Source organism: Oncorhynchus mykiss, chromosome 1, assembly GCF_057628025.1.
Source record: "Oncorhynchus mykiss isolate SJ-2025 chromosome 1, ASM5762802v1, whole genome shotgun sequence".
Classification (NCBI taxonomy): Eukaryota; Metazoa; Chordata; class Actinopteri; order Salmoniformes; family Salmonidae; genus Oncorhynchus; species Oncorhynchus mykiss.
The window spans coordinates 41,354,866-41,361,005 of NC_143022.1; positions in this window are offsets into that span (position 1 = coordinate 41,354,866).

A 6,140-nucleotide genomic window follows, 5' to 3' on the forward strand; every position below is an offset into this window, starting at 1 on the left:
TGAACATGCCATATAAATAAAGGCATGTTAATTAATTATATGAAGAATGCCTTGGTCCTCCTTTATTTTAATGACCAATTTACCCCTTTTACCAAAGAGCATCTTCTGTCTACCAAAACCTACTACTATGTACCTGAGCAGCGCTTCCCTTCCTCCTTTTATCCCTAAATATTAAGAGCCTGTTCAAAAGCGCTAACAATCTGTGTGTGTGTGGATCCTCACCAGTACTGATACGCTCACTCCACCTGCAGACTCTGCAAATATGGTGACCTACTTGGAGTTGCCCCAAAAGTTGTAATTGTGCTCCTGGACTAATTTTACACCAGGCATGTTAATTTTAACACTCATTCAGTGTTTATATAGACCACTCTCATCAGTGTTAATTGAACACTTTTTGTGGTGTTAATATTGAAACACTGTTTGTTAAGACATAATGTTTCAGATACACAGTCATGCCCTGGCTAAGAAAAGGGGGAAAAACTATGTTTATTTATTTTTAGTTTATTTTATTTCACCTTTATTTAACCAGGTAGCCCAGTTGAGAACAAGTTCTCATTTGCAACTGCGACCTGACCAAAATAAAGCAAAGCAGTGCGACAAAAACAACACAGATGAGCAGCAAACTCCAGTTCTTATTTCCTGTTGGAACAACATCACTCAAAATCAAGGGAAAGTTTCCCACAAGACAGATTTTGAATAGGATTAAGCGCTATGCTATTTCCACTGTTCTCTAGCTTGACTTTAGTTGGACGGTTTTTGCGTTCCATGTACTGTACCCATAGTTAAACGAGTAGTTTCTAGAGAGAAGCGCATGTTTCTATTTAAAAACAATTCTGAGACATATTCAAACAACAAACAACTCAAATGGAGCCACCCCTTCAAAAATGTAATGCATTATGTCCACAGAAAGATTACTACAAACATGGAAGTGCTGAAAACTGTTTAGTTTAGAATTTTTCTTCACACCATACACAGATGGGAGCTGTGGGACTGATTCAAATGCATTTCAAATGTATCTTTACCACGCAAGACAATCTTAGGGTCATCCTCACTGTAAACCGTCTGAGCATTAGACTTTTCTATCAAACAGAACTGGCAAAAGTAATGACCACTGAAGGACTCATCATGAAGGATCCAAATTGTCTCCAGTTATTTGGCAGATTAACTCTATCAGTTGAAAAAGGCAAATTTACACCATGACTCTCCAGTTTAACATCATTAACCAAGGGCTCCAGAATGACATCAAAGCCATATTTCTTTTGATCTTGATAACGAATCAAGACCCATTTGATTGTTGGGGTTGTTCTTTGCAAAAGGATGAACATTTAAGAAGGCAATAAACAAGTGAACTCTTACCAATGTCCCTTCCGCCAGAGTGCACATGCACTATATTGAGCTGGACAATAAATGTCCTGATGTGCTCACATTCCAGTCTTACAAAATCTATGTTGATTACAAAGTAGAGCAATAACTAGTGTGTCATTTCGACATTTATAAACTGGGTGGTTCGAGCCCTGAATAGTGATTGGCTGAAAGCCGTGGTATAGCTGACTGTATACTATGGGTATGACAAAACAAAGAATTTTACTGCACTTATATGTTGGTAACCAGTTTATAATAGCAATAAAGCTCCTCTGGTGGTTGTGATATATGGCCAATATACCACGGCTAAGAGCTGTGTCCTAGCACTCTGTGTTGCGACGTGCTTAAGAATAGCCCTTAGATGCGGTATATTTGCCATATACCACACCCACCCAGGCCTTTTTTCGGAACTATATTCATGAACAAAGATACATTTAAAAAACAGACTATAATAACATTTAAAAAACAGACTATAATACCATCAAAAGTTATGTCAATGTGGGCAGATAACTTTAAAATGCGCCTCTTTTGGTGGTCATTACAAGAGTAGCTGCAGCAGCTAATGGGGATCCATAATAAATACAAACACAAATACTAAACATTATGTTGCAGTTGCTGATAATGGCAAACTCCTAAATCTTTAAACAAAAGAAAGACCATCTTAGACACACACCTAGAGGAAATAAGAACTCACAATACTATGTTGTCAGCGAATTAAGAAGTGTAACCAAACATGGTACTCATATTAAGACACTTTGTTAAGTTGTTGAATGTGGAAATGAGGAAAGGTTTCCCAGGCTCATCCAACAACATCTAAATGGAGACGTATTTGTCCAGGTGAGTTGGAACTGAAGCTGGTGGCAGGGTCTCTGCCATCCCTGCCTCGATTGGTCTCTGTCATCCCTGCCTCAATCTCTGGTGGCTGGGTCTCTGCCATCCCTGCCTCCATCTCTGGTGGCTGGGTCTCTGCCATCCCTGCCTCAATCTCTGGTGGCTGGGTCTCTGCCATCCCTGCCTCAATCTCTGGTGGCTGGGTCTCTGCCATCCCTGCCTCAATCTCTGGTGGCTAGGTCTCTACATCCCAGCCTTGGTTGCTGGTGACTGGGTGGCAGGAGTTGTCCTCTTCTTATGATCCTTAGAGTTAAGAATATTGGTGTGCTTTATAGATGTTCTTTTTTTCTGGTGTTTGACTAGCGAAGCTGTAACCAGTTGGCCTGGCTGAGAGTGGGGTCTGATTACAGAAGATATAGAGACTCACTCAGGAGTTGTAGAATGGGGACACAAAAACAGATATAAGTTTCCCGAAACTCCAGTTAATTGCACAGATGCGGTGGTACAAGTCAGTGGTGGCTCTAGCTGCAGCGCCATGGAATAAGAGCTCAATGGTGACACAGAGCTAAGGTGAGCACAACATATTGTTCACTACACAAACACATAAGGGGGGTCAACACAGCCGGACATCTTACTGTAATAATATTGTTGTGAAATATGTCAGTTTAAGCATGTCTTGGTTTAACATATTACTCATATTTGATAAACAATTAAGATGCAACTTTACAGATTTCTGTCACCGCAGTCCAAGGATTCTGCTGGGGTCATATTTACACCGACTGGGGGAAATATCCAGACATCTGGCGTCATGGGCCTGGCGCTTTTTGGATGGTCCTCGAATACAAACATGAAAATAACAATTCCCTGTCTTAAGTCAGTTAGGATGACCACTTTATTTTAAGAATGTGAAATGTCAGTATAATAGTAGAGAGAATGATTTATTTCAGCTTTTATTTCTTTCATCACATTCCCAGTTGGTCAGAAGTTTACATACACTCAATTAGTATTTGGTAGCATTGCCTTTAAATTGTTTAACTTGGGTCAAATGTTTTGGGTAGCCTTCTACAAGCTTCCCACAATAAATTGGGTGAATTTTGGCCCATTGCTCCTGACAGAGCTGGTGTAACTGAGTCAGGTTTGTAGGCCTCCTTGCTCCACACGCTTTTTCAGCTCTGCCCACAAATGTTCTATAGGACTGAGGTCAGGGCTTTGTGATGGCCACTCCAATACCTTGACTTTGTTGTCCTTAAACCTTTTCGCCACAACTTTGGAAGTATGCTTGGGATCATTGTCCATTTGGAAGACCCATTTGCGACCAAGCTTTACATTTCTGACTGATTGAGATGTTGCTTCAATATATCCACATAATTTTCCTCTCCTCATGATGCCATCTATTTTGTGAAGTGCACCAGTCCCTCCTGCAGCAAAGCACCCCCACAACATGGTGCTGCCACCCCCGTGCTTCACGGTTGGGATGGTGTTCTTCGGCTTGCAAGCCTCCACCTTTTTCCTCCAAACATAACGATGGTCATTATGGCCAAACATATTGTATTTTTGTTTCATCAGACCAGAGGACATTTCTCCAAAAAGTACGATCTTTGTCCCCATCTGCAGGTGCAAACCATAGTCTGGCTTTTTTTATGGCGTTTTTTGAGCAGTGGCTTCTTCCTTGCTGAGCGGCCTTTCAGGTTATGTCGAAATAGGACTTGTTTTAACTGTGGATATAGATACTTTTGTACCTGTTTCCTCCAGCATCTTCACAAGGTCCTTTGCTGTTGTTCTGGGATTGATTTGCACTTTTCGCACCAAAGTACGTTCATCTATAGGAGACAGAATGCGTCTCCTTCCTGAGCGGTATGGTGGCTGCGTGGTCCCATGGTGTTTATAATTGCATACTATTGTTTGTACAGATGAACGTGGTAGCTTCAGGCGTTTGGAAATTTCTCCCAAGGATGAACCAGACTTGTGGAGGTCTACATTTTTTGGCGGATTTCTTTTGATTTTCCCATGATGTCAAGCGAAGAGGCACTGAGTTTGAAGGTAGGCCTTGAAATACATCCACAGGTACACTTCCAATTGACTCAAATGATGTCAATTAGAGTAACAGAAGCTTCTAAAGCCATGACATCATTTTCTGGAATGTTCCAAGCTGTTTAAAGGCATGTAAACTTCTGACCCACTGGAATTGTGATACAGTGAGTTATTAGTGAAATAATCTGTCTGTAAACAATTGTTGGAAAAATTACTTGTCATGCACAAAGTAGATGTCCTAACCGACTTGCCAAAATGATAGTTTGTTAACAAGAAATTTGTGTAGTTGAAAAATGAGTTTTAATGACTCCAACCTAAGTGTATGTAAACTTCCGACTTCAACTTTATGTAACAGTTTAAACTTTACGTCCGTCCCCTTGCCCCGACCTGGGCGCGAACCAGGGACACTCTGCACACGTCAACAGTCACCCTCGAAACATCGTTATCCATCGCTCCACAAAAGCCACGGCCCTTGCAGAGCAAGGGGAACCACTACTTCTAGGTCTCAGAGCAAGTGACGTCACCGATTGAAACGCCACTAGCGTGCACCACCGCTAACTAGCTAGTCATTTCACATCGGCTACATGTACATAGATGGCTGTTGTTTGCAAGATAAGAAGTGTAATAATTAACATGTCAGACAAGTTCTCCAAATAATTATATCTGTAATTTTTTCATGTATCTATAACCAAGAAAATAAGAACAAAATATTATATTTCCCTATACCACCCACCCATGGACAAAGATAACCATTTTACAATTCTAAATGATATTTATCCCTCAAATGAATTTTTAAGATTAAAATTCAATGTAGAGCGTAGTTCTATTAACCTCTTTTCCATTGACCTCTTTTCCGTATCTATGGCGTGGTTTGTGTCATTGATGATGTCGTTTTAGGTCCTGGTGTGATGTAATGCCATATTTACACGCTAGTCGGAAGTAGGAAACTTGGCTTTTCTCCATAATTGTCGGCTCCACGCTCTCTAAAGCCTCCATGCACAGGGTTGCTGTCACGTTCTGACCTCTATTTCCTTTGTTTTGTATGTAGTTAGTATGGTCAGGGCGTGAGTTGGGTGGGCAGTCTGTTTGTTTTTCTATGATTTGGGTATTTCTATGTTTCGGCCTAGTATGGTTCTCAATCAGAGGCAGGTGTCATTAGTTGTCTCTGATTGAGAATCATACTTAGGTAGCCTGGGTGTCACTGTGTGTTTGTGGGTGATTGTTCCTGTCACTGTGTTTGCTGTCACAGGATAGGACTGTTTTGCGGTTTCACATTTCTTGTTTTTGTTAGTTTGTTCATGTTAAGTTATTTATTAAAACATGAATCAAAACAACCACGCTGCGCTTTGGTCCGCTTCTCCTCCGTCAATGGAAGAAATCCCTTACAGAATCACCCACCCCAACAGGACCAAGCGGCGTGGTAACGGCAAGAGGAGCAGCAGGAGAAGCAACAGAGGCAGCAGCAACAGGAGCAGCAGCAGCAGCAGTGGGAGAGGCTGCACTATTTGGAGAAATGGACATGGGAGGAAGATTTGGATGGTAAAGGACCCTGGGCTCAGCCAGGAGAATATCGCCGCCCCAAGGAAGAACGGGAGGCGGCGAAAGCGGAGAGGCGCCGGTATGAGGAGGCAGCGCGGCGTTGTGGATGGAAGCCTGAGAGTCAGCCCCAAAAATTTCTTGGGGGGGGGGGCTAACAGGGAGTATGGCTACGCCTGGTAGGAGACCTGAGCCAACTTCCTGTGGTTACCGGGGGGCTAGAGAGACCGGGCAGGCACCGTGTTATGCTGTGGAGCGCACGGTGTCCCCAGTGCGGGTGCACAGCCCGGTGCGGTACATTCCAGCTCCGCGTATCGGCCGGGCTAGAGTGGGCATCGAGCCAAGTGCCATGAAGCCGGCTCTACGCATCTGGTCTCCAG